General features: G+C 31.7%; 1 protein-coding gene across 1 annotated transcript in view; it reads right to left on the reverse strand.

Annotated features, from left to right (window-relative positions):
• Nucleotides 1–4861: 4861 nt before the first annotated feature.
• LOC113521849 (carboxypeptidase B-like) overlaps nt 4862–17685 on the reverse strand; it is a 93178-nt gene continuing 80354 nt past the window's right edge. Inside the window, exons 5-6 of the mRNA XM_026907503.3 lie at nt 6274–6455; nt 4862–5113 (exon numbers count right to left, since the gene is read on the reverse strand). The gene's annotated coding sequence lies outside the window, so the exon portion shown is untranslated. The remainder of the gene's footprint in view (nt 5114–6273; nt 6456–17685) is intronic.

Here is a 17685-nt window from a genome sequence, read left to right on the forward strand (position 1 = left end):
TATTTTTTATCATTTATTTAACCCTATTTGTTAACATACAGTATACAACAGCAACATACTTTATAGTTTTAAATATTAAATCGAAAAGTCTAAGTTATAAACATGATATAAACTGAAGTAGACAAGAGTTCGTCTTTGATTATCCAAACCATATATTATGCTACAAAGAAGTGGTACATCTCTTGTTTAATCACTTTCTGTAACACATGCATACGAGATAATTCTGGCCTTTGTGCCAGTTCTTAAATCCTCCTATAGATAAGAATGAAGTCAGGTCATTTGCTTCATCGTGACAGATTTACTAAACATCACTATAGTTTTCAGGTGGGATTATATGGGATTATATGTTATTAAGCAATAAAAATAGCGACCTCCAATAATCACTGTTATTAACAATCCTCTAGTTTCAAATCTAAGATAATGTGGTTATATTAAAACTTTTTATTTAGTTATTATCAAGGCGGGTATTTTACAGGGTGGGTAGAATATACTTGTGTTCTGTTTGGGTTAGACTGAGTTTTATTTTATTTATTTCTAATTTGTTACCTGATGACCTTTCTGATGAAGTTTACAGTCTTTGACCTGCGACTTGAGGGCATCGAGTTCGATCCCCACACAACATTTATATTCATAAGTATATATAGTGTTACTAGTGTAAAAGTTATATTTTTTTAGTCATATATTTTTACAAGAATAAGTTTTTTTAAGTAACTGAAAATGACAATTTGACACACTGGCTATCCACTTGTGATAAGCGAACAGCGCCGTGGTGATAACATAATACATGAGAGATGTCAAAAACACATGGATGGCACGTATGTTTATCAGTTATCAGGTATCTGCTTAGTTTTGGAACTAGTTAACATTGTGTGGCTGCGGGAGAAGGAATTGTCAGTAGTGGGGATTAGCAATCTTATTGCTAGCAATAAACCCTATCAGTTCGAACTCATCGCGTTTCATTTATTTTTGAATTTCTTTCCGATGGCCTAACTGACGTGTTTCATCCTCACCAGCGTTGTTTTGCTCATTACCGCTATTTTACTAGGTCTATTTTTTCTTATCAGAAAATAAAAATTATCCTATCTTTCATGTTAGAGCAAACGATACACATTTACAAAATTTTATAAAAATCGGTTGAGCAGTTTTCCAAGATTAGCGTGAACACATGACAAGGGATTTTTATATATTAATATATAACACTCCCATTTGTCTCTAGATTGGCTACGGAAGGTTATATGGAATAAAGATAAATAATTTTCTACGATATAGATGGCGACAGCGCCTACTGCGAACTTATGGCTAGATCAATAACATCTAGATAACGTTCATGGGCTGCGATGATTACTACCACCAGGCGAAAACATGTGAATCATTGTTACTTTCGTTGCTAAGTCTTTTAAAATTGCATCCAACCCGGAATGACAAACTAGCTGACAACCCACCTGATGATAAGTGGTAATTATTGCCTATGGTCATGAACAGCCCCATGCTTATGACAGAATAAGAATACACTGTGTTATCACGATACTAATGAGCTGTCATTCATAAGGACTAAGACATTATATACCCGTATTCCATAATTTCACAACCATATGTTGCCCACAATTACACATACTTGCTTCACAGCTATGAAGGCATTTTGACATGGCTTGACAATAGAAATACGAGCAGGTAAAGTAAAATTGACTAAGAGAGTGGTCGAGAGATAGGCAGCAGCGTCCCTCTTAAAACAGCATCAAAGCCTAACTGCAGTTGCCAACCCGCCTGCCAGGGGGGAAGGGATTGTTAGTAATGAGATCTACCAGTTCCATTGTTAACAATGTACCTGATCAAGTCGACCTCTACGCTGTTCCCCCTTGAAACCTTCGTGGTTAATTCTCACAGAATTCTTCACAATGGGCTAACTGACCTGCTTTCACTCTCACCTATCACCTCTCACTGGTGCCCCCGCCAAGCGTATACCGATAGCGCAGGCGGGGTTACCATTTCATTTTCACCCATTAAAAACAAAAAAACCTCCTATTTAATTCCCGCATGCCAAGCGTAACAACTATTGGCAAAACCCTCCTTATGAAGAGAGGCTTATGTCCGGCAGAGGACAGTTAACGGCTGTTACAATTCAATACAAGGTACCCAAAAAGACATATTTTATTAGAGTCTTACTTTCTTAAAGTTTCTCGATACGATGAAACCATTTTAAGCAATAGTTTACAAACTCAATGTATTTGTACTTCTCAAAAATAGTCATCATTATTGGCATGGGTATTTGTTGATAATAGCTGTAAATATATTGATATGATAAGTGGTACTGTAGTACGTAGACTGTAAGTAATAGACTTTGACATAATTTTAAATCTGTCTTTATTAATCTTTAAACCTCGGAATATAGTTTTTCTTTCTAATAATTACTTTGTATATTCGATGATTTACTACAGTATTATTCGTAATTTGTAATGATAATAATTTATTTAGTTTATATAATTTTTACTAATACGTAAGTTTATTAATAAATAAGTTTATTTTTTGTTTGTTACCTAATAGCGCCTTAACAGTTTAAGCAATCTATGAAATTGGTATATATGTACTATATGGGATGGAGAAAGATAAAGGCTACTTTTTATTCTGGTCATATCTCGGTCATGCGGACTAAACCGCAAGTAAAACCTAGTATATTATAATTATGATAATATTCAAATATTTTCACATATTTTAATTTTATTTACCTTCGGAATAACAAGGATAAGAAATAAAACACATACTTTCATACATTTACCTACTATTTTATTGAAATTTATTCATTTGTATATATATGTAATATATTGTTGTATCTATATGTTACGTTTCAGTCATTTTTATGGTTTTACTATTGTGTTACCCACATCGTGCTATGACGAGCAGAATATATTAAACATGATTTTAGTATAAATATTTTAAGTAGGTATTTGGAGGGATAAATAAAACTTTTAGAAAAAAAGACAGGCATATTTAATCACATTTACAATTATAATATATAAGCCTATAATTTAGTAGTTTTGTCTAGGTGTCTGCAGACCTGGAAACTTCTTGCCTGTAAACAAACAAATTTGATATTAGTCCGGGTCCTCTTAGAAATAATAATTTTATTTTGAGTTCATCGTTTGTCTTTTAAACTAAAATTTACCACAATTATTGACGGATTAAATTTTAAAAATAGAATAATAAATAATTAGAAAGATTTAAAATTAATTTTAAAAAATACATATTGAATATGTTCGATGGCCACGACATTTTTTAACCGTTTCGTACATACAAAAAGTAATTATTTTATAAATTACTTTATCAATACGATTATTTTTGAGCAGCTTATTTTTAAAATGGCATACAAATTTTTAACATAAGACATAAATCACTGTATATATAAATAAATGTCACTGAGAGTTTTCATATATATACTCGTATCATATAATTTGTTTATTAATTTTCCAAAAAGGCACTGAGTTTAGAAGACTTGATATTGTTCACCTATATATATAACTAATATCTTTAGGAGATTTAACTAGAAGATGGCAGCCGTCAAGTAATACAATTAAAAAATGATTGTATAAAAATCCATATATGTACATAAAATACCCATTATACATAAGTTGAAATTGAAGTCTTCAGCTATACCTGAAACTAAGAATCTACTCATGCCACAAAATAAGAAAGGAATTTCGTAAATGAAAGATTCAAAAACGACAAAAAAATTTGAACGATCCTTACTAAATGGACAGCTGAGCGTTCAGCTGTCCAGTTAGTAAGGTGACTCACTGACACTCACAGTGAGATTTAAAAATGTTTGTCCTTTATTGATCGCTTTTTGGGGAAAATATCCAGTTTCACCGGTGGACTTCAATCGCATGTAGATTTCGATGCTCATCTTCTGTACTATTGGTGCACGATGAGTTTCTCCTTGTCAGCTACGTGTATTCTCAAGCAATAACATCTCGTAATGTGTGTTAATTCCCCAAGAATACGCGTGACCTCCAAGTAAGAATAACTTCCTGTTCTTCTCAAAAAAGGTTTTCAATTTCCTCTTCAATTTGTATGTGGTGTGGATACTTAAAAATCTAAATAAAATTTCGTCTAACTTATAACATCAAAAAGTATATGTAGTTTTTTGAATTTACGAATAATGTTACTTATTATAAATAGTAATAATATAATAAGTTATAGGTAATTTTTAATTTATAACAATAAAAGAATAATAGTGCTTAGAAAATGAGATAATACAATGATATAATTTTGCCTCGTTTTGCTACTTCATTACCAGTTATGAGACTTCATGTAATCAAGATTAGTATATTGTAGTTACTGTATATACATATTATAGACTTTATATCTTTCTAATATATATAAAAAAATTGTAACTAGATTATTTCTGCACACGGAAGATATTTAAGAAAAATTTATATGAGAAGTTTTAATAAGAGCTCTATTGCTGTTATTAAGATTCTTCATATCAGTTTAACAAAACAATATTTACAGCCATAACAATAATTTTAGAAATTTTATCTATCTGTCTGTATGTTTATTCCAGTATCACGCAAACACTATTACATGAAATTGAATGCAGTTTTCATAACTGTATTCTTTAAGGTCTAACTTAAAAACTGGTGTGTTTTATTTCGATATACAATCTTGTAATACTCTAATAATTTTCCTACTTTTGAATTCTACGAGCATGAAGTAGCGGGCAAAAAACTAGTACATTAGTATATATCCTGTATATTTGCAAAATATATTTCGCGATTAACAAACATGCATTTATTTACTTACGAATATTTGTGATCTCTTTTTAAATATAAAAGTACATACATACACAATTTGTAACAACAATTCTAAGAAAAATAGGTAGATAGATACATCATTTTAACAAAGTAAAAGAAAAATATATATTGTCACTCAAATCAATATTTGTTTCTACTTATCTATTTCCATCGTTTATCCGGGCATGACCCGTGCGGAATTCGCCAACAAGAAGGGCAGTGGGACTAATCGCTGTGCCGGGTGCGGAGTCACGATCGCTCCGCACATCCGGACGAGCCGGGTAATCCGGCCAGACATGCGCGGCCTCGGGACACCGGTAGATTTACTGGAACGAAACTGACACGGATGATTGTCGAGATTAAAGTGAACCGGTTTTGTGGCGGGTTCAACCGCGTATAATGTACATTGCCTACCTTATGTCTCTTTCAGTGCGTATTTTAATTGTAACATAAGGACCCCCTTTTCTTTGTTATTTTACACTATTTAAATTTTTTTAACATTAGCCGATAATAATTGTTTATTATGTGCGGCAGCAGCATCTCCCTTTAAACATTACCCAAGTTTAACTATAGTTGCCAACTCACTTGCCAAGCGTGGCAACTACCTATGTTCAGCAGTGGACAGATAACGGCTGAGTTGAATGAATGATGATGAATTGTTTGTCAATTGTTTCTTCAAATATACCATTACTTTTTCTTTTTAAGGCAAACTACAGTCAGAAACCGTCATTTGTTCATATTTCTGATTTCGACGTCATCCGGAAGGAGGGATGTTCATAGGTTGCATTGTTTTGTAATTATGTATAGGTATATAAACATACTATATGGAAATAATTTACAATTCCTAGTATAACATGAAAGGGATACGCACAAGTTCCAAACTTACGAAGAGTGTTTATAGGTAATAATCATGTTCTTCAACAATAGTTAGGTATGTAACACTTGAAACTAAATTAAATCTATAGATAACATATATTCGAACAGACAAATTAAAAATTCAGCAATATTTTCTGCTATATATAAATAGAGTGACCATAGCTTACGTAGTTACCATCTTAACAGCAGTATGGATATTTGAATTAATTATTATTAATTGTACTTCTAATAAGCTCGGTAAAATATACGTATGTCAAGTGAATTATTCACTATAACAGCAACATTCGAAAATGCATTTAACCACCCCACGGAGGAGGGGGGGGAGAGGGATTATTAGTAGTAGAGATGATCTCACTGCTACTAATATACTCTATCTGGTTGACTTCCACGCAGCATCTGTGAATACTATCATGGTTAATTTGTGGTAAATTTGCTACGATGGACCGACTGACTTAACTGCATCCTCACCTATCACAACTTAGTGATACTTCATCAGAATTTACTATACGAGTAGAGTTACAATTTCATCATCACCCATTAAAAAAGACGACTCAGGGGGATTACAGTCATTAGCATATTTGTTTGTTTATTTCTATGTATTTATACTTACAACCATACATCTGTAACACCTTTTCATACGGCATTTGTACGGAGGCGCGATCTCTCACCGACAATCGGATATCAAACGATGAAGGTTTTATCCTCTCTCTCTCTGTTATCTGTGGGCGGCTCTTTGATCCGCGCCGCTCTCTTTGATGTTGCTTGCGCCCTTTGTATCACCCTTCTTAGAACCTGCACAGACGATTAAGATACTTTGTAAGGACACTATTAGTACAATAGCCATCTAAAACGATCAAATGAAAAAAAATTTCAACACATGTTTAAATATAAAGAAAATGTACTAAAGTATAATTTTGGCTTAGTTGGGTATTTTTATTTTTTCCCCTTTCATGACAAGATACGTTGATATATATATATATATATATATATATATATATATATATATATATATATATATATATATATATATATATATATATATATATATTAAATGTAGTCGTCAAGTGCCTCTGACTAACTACTCCGTTAGAGATTATAGCTGTTATCATCTTCATTAGTAAGATTTGGTTCAATTTTTAATCATTTTTCAAAAGAAGGTAGGTACAGAGTTTGTTTAGATTGTATGTGATTACGTTTCCAATTCTGAATCGATTTTGACAGTTGTTTTTGTAAATAACATAGTTAATAAAAATGTTTTTTATGCAACTTAGAATGAAAAACAAGCTGACGGGCCACCTGATGGAAAGTGATAATGACATAATAGAGTATATAATAAGTACATTTTGCATTGAAATAAGCAGTTGTGCTCCGTAAAAACGGTAACTATTATATAGCTACCGTTTTTGCGGCACGAAATGAATATGGGGCCAACATAAGAGTATATGTTATAGAACACAATATGTATTATCAAAATAAGGTAAAAATTTGCGACGTTATAGTAAATATAATTACATATGAATTATATAGTCTCAATAAATATAATTTAAGATTGTGTTATATAAAAAACAACCGATTTCAATTGTGGGGAAACCAGTTATTTTGATTTAAAAATTACTGAATCGATTTTGATAAAATTTCATGGGACCTATCTGTAAGTATATCAGTTAAAAAGTCAATATATTTCAGATAAAAAAAAAATAATTTTCCTAATCGGTTTACTGCCAGAGGTATAAGGTAATAAATATTAGAAAAAAAATACAACCGAACTGAGAACCTCCTTTTTGAAGTAGGTTGAAAATATAGACGAATTGATAAATCTTTTTTTTTAATGTAGCTTAAAAAGCATAGGCGTTTTTCAGATTGCCTATAAAATGTATACAGTAACATATCTGTCGTGTTCCATAACCAAATTACAGCTTATTTCACTTATAATGTTATTCGAAATTGCAACCTAAAATTGATATTGGCATTTCATTTAACTGCATTGAAATGTGAAAAGCAAATGTCAGAGGTTGGATTGAATGTAAACGAAAAATGGTCCGGTCTGCGTAAAAAGTGTGGTAAAGTCACTCAGTTATATCTACCTATATAGGTATTATATACTATTGGACAGCCAGTGAAAGGTCAGAATTGTATTTAATATTTGGCTTTATCAACCATTTTTACCAGAGGGATACTTTGTACAAAAGTCGATTGCTTGGGTAGCTCTGTCCCATTCGTGTTTCTACCGTGAAGCAGTTGTGTTTGCATGGCTGTGTTTCGGTTTGAAGGGTGGGATATGGCGTGAATTTACAGGGTATAGAGGTATAATATCTGAGTCCTCAGGAATGGCAACGCAGGGAGGGTATCATGGGCGAAACAGTATACTCTGTTATGTCTATGGTACTACTCATGTCTATAGGCGACGGTTACCACTTTCCATCAGGTGGGCTGTCAGCTTATTTGCCATTCTAAGTTGTAAAAAAAATCAAGGTATTGGTTATATGTGCAATATAACCAATTCCAGTCATATGCGTGGGTACCTCTTTTTCTAATCTGTAAGTTAACAGTCAAAATTGTATTCTTAAATTATGGATGGGTAGGTAGTACCAGAAAAATAATAACAAGTAGCTTTAGAACAAAAACAGTTTATACGTTGATAGCAATTAAAACACAAATTAAGTATATACATAAAAAGTCAGAAGCACTACAAACAGAAAGAAGAGAGTAAAGATGAGAATGTGAATTAAGATATTTGGACGATTGTGCCCACTGACTTGGTGCCCAAGCGCAGCGATTTTGTTACAAAAGCGAACGAATGAGCGCTTTCATGCGCTTGAGCAAACTGAGGTCGCAAGCGCGGAAGCAGAGAATCAATTGAATTTAAGGAGGTTTTTTGTTTTTAATGGCTGATAAAGAAATGGTAACCTCGCCTGCGCTATCGGTATACGCTGGCAGGATACCAGTAAGCCATGATAGGCGAGCATGAAAGCAGATTGAAAAGGAGGTGGATAGGTATAAGAAGGATTCTTAATTCGATTGAATTTTTTTATCTGTTGCCTCATAACACCATCAGTTGTAAATCGGTTTGGAAATTTATTTTTTTATCTGAAAGGTTGAAGGAAAAAAATACAGATTAATGCCATAGAAATTTTATCAAAATCGGTTCAGTAATACAGTTTTGAAATAGAAATAAGAAAAAAAATTAATATGAATAAAAAAATAATATAATGAATGTTTACTTTGCCAAGAATGAAGTAAGTTTTTTTCTATAAAACACAATCTTATTGGTATCAAAGAAATTGATTACAATAACGGAAAACGGTGCATTTTCGTTAAAATAAATGCGCGTCAAAAGTTGGCTGATACTTTGTGAAGTTTTTTGATACTCGATCTTCCATTAAACAGCAACATCAAAGTATTTCTACCCATTATTACAATTCTATAATAGAGATCTTAGAAAGTATCTATCGACTTCAAGTCTAAAATCAAAATGTTAAAATTTTCTTTCACAGTATACGAACAGAAAAGTGTGAAGCAGATTTCTAAAAGTTGAATGTAAACCGTTTGAAAACGGTGCAGACTGCGGGTAAAAAGTGCCAAGTCTCATAAATATGAACGACAATTAGATAGTGGCGCGAGCGAACTGTCTGCCCACCTGTTGAACGGAGACGGGACATAGCCGTAGTGGATACTACCGTCATTTTAATATTTTAACATTTTCGGTATTTTTATGCGACTTTGAAAATACCTGTCGATTCGATCAAAAGAAGATTCAATTAATCTGTATTTATTGTGACTACCTTAAGCAATAACATCACCAATATGATCCGATGTTGATAATTGTTATTGCATTTAATTAAGTTTACTTCTTTATATTAATTTCGTGATCATTGAAGCCGCCGTATTTATTTAGAGGGCGAAATAAATGCATGTTACGAAGCAAAATGTAAAAGGAAAGTCATGATTCCGCATTCTAAATTCAAATATATGTAGTTGCTGTTTTTTAACAGACTTCAAAAAGAAGGAGGTTCTCAATTCGGTTGTGTATTTTTTTATAATTGTTACCTCATAGTTGTAAATCTATTTGGTAAATTATTTTTTTTATCTTAAAGGATGTACTTACAAATTGGTCCCATAGAAGTTTTATCAAAATTGGTTTAATACTTTGGTTTTTAAATCTAAATAACTAGTTTTGCCACAATTGAAGTCAGTTTTTTATTGTAGAACACAATCTCACCAGAGGGAGACTTTGTACAAAAGTCGTTTGCTTGGGTACCTCTGTCCCATTCGTGTTTCAACCGTAAAGTAATTGTGTTTGCATGGTTGTGTTTTGGTTTGAAGGGTGGGATATGGCGTGAATTTACAGGGTATAAAGGTATAGCATCTGAGTCCTCAGGAATGGCTACGCATGGGGGGTATCATGGGCGAAACTGTATACTCTGTTATGTCCATGGTACTGCTCATGTTTATAGGCGACGATTACCACTTTTCATCAGGTGCGCCGTCAGCTTGTTTGTCATTCTAAGTTGTATAAAAAAAATCTCAAATTATTTTACTAAGCAAAATTTATGTACGTAATATCGAAAGGGTTTACTTTAGTACTGGTCCCCGATTTGTAAAAATCCCTTTTTTATGAAACTTTAACAAAATGTACATTAATATTTTAGGTACGATTTTGTTTTCTCAATTATATTTATAATTTATTTTTGGCATATTTTATTGGTTGAAAAATAAAGTAACAAAATGTAAACAAAAGAAAAAGGAAAAACAAAAAGTATTCATTCATTGTGAATAGGAACGAACAAATAACGTCGCTTGTCTTTTTAGGCTTTTCTTTATTTGTAAACCATTACGTAATAAAATTGAGATATATAACTATTGCTTATGTCAAAGGAAAATTGCGTATAAATAACTGAACTTACATAGATCGTCAACAAAACTATAAGCTCGAGACTCACAACTGAAACCAATTAATTTTCTACGTTGGAACAATTCTTAGATACTGGAAAAGGCATTTATTTTAAATTACCTATACCCGTGCCTCTAATCTTTGACTGGGAGAAAAAGTAGCGTATGTCATTCTTTGTAAAAAAATGTGTACCATATTTTATGTTAAGTTGAACTGTATTGCGCTATTGTTATTATTAGATGTAAAATTAAGAGAAATGTTTAATTTATTATCTTGTATCAATATTATTATTTGTTTAATGTTTTAGCATTTTATTCATATACCGGTAAAATTCATAAACGACCCATTACTGGGCGTTTATCTCTCTTGATAGTATGAGGTTTTTCCGAGTTTTACTTACATTAGTTTATGGTGCTTTATTCGCTTGGTCACGTTTTAGGACACCATGGAGATATGAATGGTATCATACTATATTCGTACTCCGTCATTACAAAGAAAATTTTAAAACGGTATGAATCGCTCTTATAGATTCCACGTAATTTGCACGGACCACGCTTGCTCCGATGGACTATTTACATAATGTTACATACGGCAACATTTACCTACAAAACGTTATCCGGAATCAAAGCCTTTATCGCACCTGAAATAGTTCCACTTGAATATATACCTAACGTATTCACAATAGAGTTTAAATTCATGTAACACAAGGGAGCAACTGTTGCTTTCCATGCTATTGTGCCAGTGGGGCATAAATGATATTACGTATGTATAGAGGTTACAAAGCAAAGCAGACATAGAAAAGGGATTACATTTTTTTGAAAAAGAACTTTATTATAGCTTTAAATAGATCAGATCCTGAAACTATGAGTAAATAGGATCGTTCGTATATCTGAGTACTTCTAAATAAAAGTATTTTTCATAGACGTGTGAACTGAATACGTTATTGAGCTAAGAGGGATTAAGTACTAAAAATAAGACTTGACAGCAGAATTTTATTTTTTATGATATGTATATGTATAATAAGAAATAATATTTTGCTTTCTCTTATACAATATATTATAATAATTATTACTATATAAATACTGAATGTATAATATTTATAACCAAATTAATTGATAATTATTTTTTTAAAATAAAAAACATAAAACGAAAATTCCCACTGCAACTGTTTATTACAACTTTTAGGCTAATGGTATCATGTTTAAAGTCCCATAAATTAAAAACAAACCATAATAAGAAACAACTAGTGAAAATGTTCTTCAAATTGGTACCACTATTTATTGAGTTGAACTTTATCCTGTATAAACGAGTGTATAAATATCTCGTGTTATTCGGATGCGTTTTACTGCGCACCGAACTGTATTTATTACCTTTTATTGTACAAAGTAAAATACTATGACAGCTACAGCCTGGCTTTAATGGCAATGAAAATATACTGTCATGTTTTTTCATATTCATATGTTACCTTTAAATGTATAAAATTCATAGTAGGCATAGTGTGTAAATAAAAAATATTTTTTATCTAATTATAAAATTTTATAATTTTCCTGCGGTTAGATTATTTAGCTTGAGTTGCATATCATAAATTTATTTATTGAAACACGTTGAATAGATTTTAATGAATTTTAGTACACAGATCGTGCCATATTCTTAATTAATACTATAACATGATTCACGCGGGTAAAGCTACATTATAGTTTTCACTATTTTATATGTAAAAATTTATTAAGCAGATAAATTTAAGGTGAAGTAAACATCGTAAAAAACTAAACTGATGTATACATATATTTTTATCACAAATATTCGACTAGTTTCATGTTTACCTCTACGCCGTAGTGCTGGGACTATGGGTTCGCTTTCATGTTACAAGTGTGTAAGTAGGTACATACTTATCTAGCAGTAGACATTTTTAAGCGACTCCCTAAAGCAGAAATTCTTCGTCTGAATTAATTTTTTTATAACACTGAGGTGGCAAACAAATATACGGCCCACTTGATGGTAAGCGGTTACCATAGCCTATGAACGCCTGCAATACGAAGAGCATTACGCGCGCATTGCCGACCCTGAAGAAACCTCTATACCCTCTTTTGAAGAACCCCATGTGGTAGTTTCTTTTTACTATGTGACACGCCATTATGTCGTCTATACTGAATCCATCCTCACAATTCTCTTCACAAACAATTTTGAATGAAATCATTCCTGTGTCAATCGCATTTTAATTGTATCACAATTTAAGCTGTCGTTTTTCTTCTTAACAAAAAAACCACTTACTGCGAAGCAAAATATATATGTCAACTTGTAATACTTACAATATAGGGTATCTAGGAAACACGTCATTGTGAGGTATCTATGAAACATCTCGTCGTTATCAGTATGTTCGCGAATGTGAATCCTCCACAAAAAAGTTGAGTAGATGCATTTCAACTTTTTTGCGGAGTGGATATGCTTATTTTGCCACTATTTTCAACTGACTTAATAAAAAAAGAAGGACCTCAATTTAGTTGTATTTTTTTAAATGTTTCTATTTCATAATTTCGTCCGATTTGGAAAATTCTTACTTACAGATTGGTTTCATAAAAAAATTATCAAAATCAGTTTACAAGTTTAGTTTTTAAATCAAAATAACTGGTTTTTGCCCCAATTGAAGTAGATTTTTTTGTGGAACACAATTTAAATATGAATTAATTAATTAATATTAATTAATATGAATAAAAAAAATGTTACTGTCTTATTTTATCTCATGCATTCAAATATATCTTTTATCTAGAACCCATGGTCGCAATATGTTAGATCGTGAACTAAATGATTACAAAATTAGTCCAGTTTTCTCAACAACAAAAAAAAAAATACGCATATAAATCCGATTGTTACGATTAAAATATTTCTAATATTGTAATATTTATACATATATGTAGTCGAACAATTGTTCAAAAGCATTAAAATTTCCAAAGAGCGATCCCCATTTTTCCGCGCTATTATAACTGAAAGCTTTTACCATTTGGCCGCTTACAATTCGTCCTGAGGCGTACAGTCGCCACAAAAGCAAAATTAATTTTAAAATACACCAAAAGAAATTAACTTTCAGCCCATGACTGGGGAGAGGTGAAAGTTTCAAACGAGGGAACACTCGGAAGGACTCAAAAATAATAAAGCGGACGTAAATGTGGAGTTAGGACGCCACCGCAATCCCACGTTGCTTTGTCGGCGACACTGTTTTCTGATTTGTGGGGTACCGTTTCATACGGGTACTATATAATACTGTGACGTTGAATAGAGGATCATTGGATATTTATTGAATAAACATATTTGTATATTTAATTGTATTGATTTTATTTGATTACACATTAGGTACGTTACGAGCTTTATTACTAGAGCGCGATTTATTCTTTGTAAAGTACTAAAAAAGTAGCCTATTTGTTATATATGTAATATATATAATATATGATCTACTTGTATTAAAACATATAAATAAAATTGTCTTATTATTTTTCACTTTTAACTTTAATCAATGTGTTTATTATGTATTTATTATATATATACTTATATATTATTTTTTCAGTATACTCGTACTAAAAAAGTAAAGTTTATATTTATAGTAGTTTCTGATTAACTAAGAGATTCAAGTACAAAATATTATAGCACGATATTTAAAATTCAAAATAAAATCCTATGCCAAGCCATTTGGCTAGTGTGATAGTACGAGCTACATCCAGAAATCACACATACCTGGAACAGGTTGTTGAGGTAAGATATGACGAATAAATGCAAGTACCTAATAAAGTTGCATTAAACAGTAACAATGCAGACAGTATAATGACGTATAAGTATGTTTAAAAAATGCAAGGATACAAGACATTATAAGAAACGATCATATTTTCTTAATGCACACTGTATTTCAGACTTCACGGGCTCCCCCTTCAGTCTCCCCGCGGGGCGCTTAAGCAGTCTGCGACTGCAGGCTAATTTTTATGCCTTTTTGCAGCCAGGGATAATCGAACTGCCAATCTAGCACTATAAAGGCACCGGAACTATTGGGAAACATTAATAAATCATAAAGGTTTTGTCTCGGTAACTGCTGGCTGCAGGTGCAATGAAAGTGGAGACTAAAGTTCCGATAGACTATTTCGCTTCATCTGACAGGCAACAAAAACACCGTACACAAGTTTGTATAGTGGTATTTATTTAAAACTAATTATAATATTAATATTTAATTAGAATTGTTTCAGAATTGGTGAAGATATTGGGTAATAATCGCAAAAAAATGAATTGTTGAATTAAAAATGTCGTTTTATTTGAAAGTTGATATTAAAGTGATAGTCAATATGCTCACATTTCGCTAGGGTATATTTGAATCCAACACGGCAAAGAGCGAGCCTACCGGCATTACTGGATTTAATTTACTTTGTTAACGGTGTTTTGTTATTTGAATCTTTACACAATTGTAATTTATAATTTAATACAGTGAATTTACAGGGTACAGAGGAATAACACCTGAGTCCTTCTGAGGAATGGCAACGCATGGGGGGTATTACAGGGCGAAACAGTATACTCTGTTATGTTCATGGTACTGCTCATGTCTATAGGCGATGGTTACCACTTTCCATTACGTGGGCCGTCAGCTTGTTTGCCATTTTAATTTTGGGTATTGGCCAAATTAGAACATAAAGTTTATAGTTTATCATAGTTAGGGGTAGTACACCACATATCCACTGCAGGCCGTAAGACTTTCTATAGTAAATAGACATTGAATAAACCAGGTTTAATGAATAGCGTAACACTTTATACAAAACTCTGAATCATATTTTTTCTTCAGCTTTTAATTTTTAAGATAAAATTATCTGAATAATAAACGAAATATGCATAATTGTCAAACAAAAGTGAGGTCGCAGCCCTAGCACCGCTGGGCGCAGGTGGCTGCGTCTGGCGGCCGACAGGTAATTAAAATGGTAATGAACCGAGAGACAGTCCTAGGGTTGCTACCAACAAAATCATGATATTGAGTTTATCAATTTTCGGTAATTAACTGCAAAATATACATGCAAAATAATAATATGCAAAATGTATAAAACCGTATTTTCTTCGATCGTAACGAGACTTTTGTAATTTTTATCAAAAGCAAAAACTACCAGCAATGCTGATAGAAAGTAAGTAGTAGCCATTTCCTATAGAAATGGTCGTCACAGAATACACTGTGACGTTTGTGGTACTCCTCATACATTTCCATTGCCTTAATTATCTGTAATGTCATTAGCATATTGCACTCAAATAAATCGTGCAAGAACAACTACTTGGCAGTAAATATGACAAAGGTATCCAGGCAGACGATTGTTTACTAATAAGTTGGTCAATTTCCTTCATATGATGAGAAATTAATCAACTCTACCCATGGTATGCCAAATATTAAAGGACTTAAAGTAAAATAAAAAAAAAAAATTTTCATCAGCTCACACTAATAATTTAAGGAAATAATTTAATTTTTTTTTGCATTCATGACAACCCTATTAGGGGAGCGGTTTGCGTGTAGTGGGATTACGGAATATTGTATCTTGTACAAAACAGGAAGCTAGTCAATTTGTTCATCATTAACATCTTGATCGTATTAAGAACGCGATTATGGCGTGCTATATTATTACAGCCTACTCCAATACCTCTATAGGATCTAGTGTTTTCTAGATGGGTCACTGCAGGGCAGTTTTTTTTTTATACAACTTAGAATGGCAAACAAGCTGACGGCCCACCTGATAGAAAGTGGTAACCGTTGCCTATAGACATGAGCAGTACCATGGACATAACAGTTGCAGTTGTTATCTGAATTGCATTAGAGCATCTTATTGGTACATGTTCTTTATTCCTCTTTTCTTTAACGCTGACAGTGCCTTTGTTCTCTTACTCTGATCAAAGCTCTAATATTACAGTTCTTTCTCATGAGGAAATTATTAGAAACTAACATTAAACAAGGGATTTTATTATAAGTTTATAGAACAAATTTAAAAAAAATAGGAAATTAATAAGAATATATATATATATATATATATATATTTCTTTTATATATACTATGATCTGTCTCCTTGCTGGGACAATAATTAGTATTTATGACGTATACTTTAATGGCGTGTTCAGTATGCGACTTAAGTCGCATCCTACTTTATTTTATATTACTTTTATTTATTTATCTATAAAATAAAATAAAAAAAAATTATATATAAATTATAATTATTATAATTATCATAAATAATTTACTGAACTAGGTGTTATCTTGCGTAAGTACATATTATTGGTTATTTTATTAGAATTATTTTTTAATTACGCTATCATAAGTATGTGTGTGACTGCCGACATACGACTTCGACTGACATAATAAGGTTATCTAAAGTTTTTAATTTTCATTGTAATAAACCTAAAAACATATTTAGTTTATTTTAGGGCTTGGTAAAATATTTAATATTTAAAAAGGAGTCTGTCGTTTAAAAAGTTGCGTACCGGTGGCCTAAATATGAAAAAAAAAAAATATATTTCAGACCCTGTTCATTTTATACAATAAGCTTTCACTATAAAGAAACGTTTTATGAATATTAAAATTACTTTGTAATGACTTTAAAAAGAAGGAGGTTCTCAATTCGATTGTATTTTTTTATGTGCTACCTCGTAATTTAAGAACTGATTTGGAAACAAAATATTTTATTTGAAGGCATATACTTACAGATTGATCCCAAATAAATTTTATCAATAACAATTCAGTAGTTTAGATTTAAAATTAAAATAACTGATTTTACCACAACTGTAGTTGTTTTTTTTTTTTTTGTAAAACGCTGTATATATATATTTATAAATCGTAATTTTATTACATTTGGAAAATTCACGTCGCTATAAAAAGAGGAACAAATAGCAGAAAGCAAAATATCTGTCCACTGTTTCTTTTACTATTTAATCTTCAGAATATTTACTTCGTATATAACCTGAATACTTTTTTCTAATATCATTATAAAATTCTATAATTATTTTGAGATTTTTGTAACATTCAAGTACATCTTACTTATTAATAATAATAATTAAATATATTATGCCGACCCCAAATAGATATGGGAAAGGGCAGGAAGATAGAAGAAGAAGAAAACAAAAGTACATCTTATT

The sequence above is a fragment of the Galleria mellonella genome, unplaced genomic scaffold, assembly GCF_026898425.1.
Source record: "Galleria mellonella isolate WM207_F2 unplaced genomic scaffold, CSIRO_AGI_GalMel_v1 utg63, whole genome shotgun sequence".
In the NCBI taxonomy this organism is placed as follows: domain Eukaryota; kingdom Metazoa; phylum Arthropoda; class Insecta; order Lepidoptera; family Pyralidae; genus Galleria; species Galleria mellonella.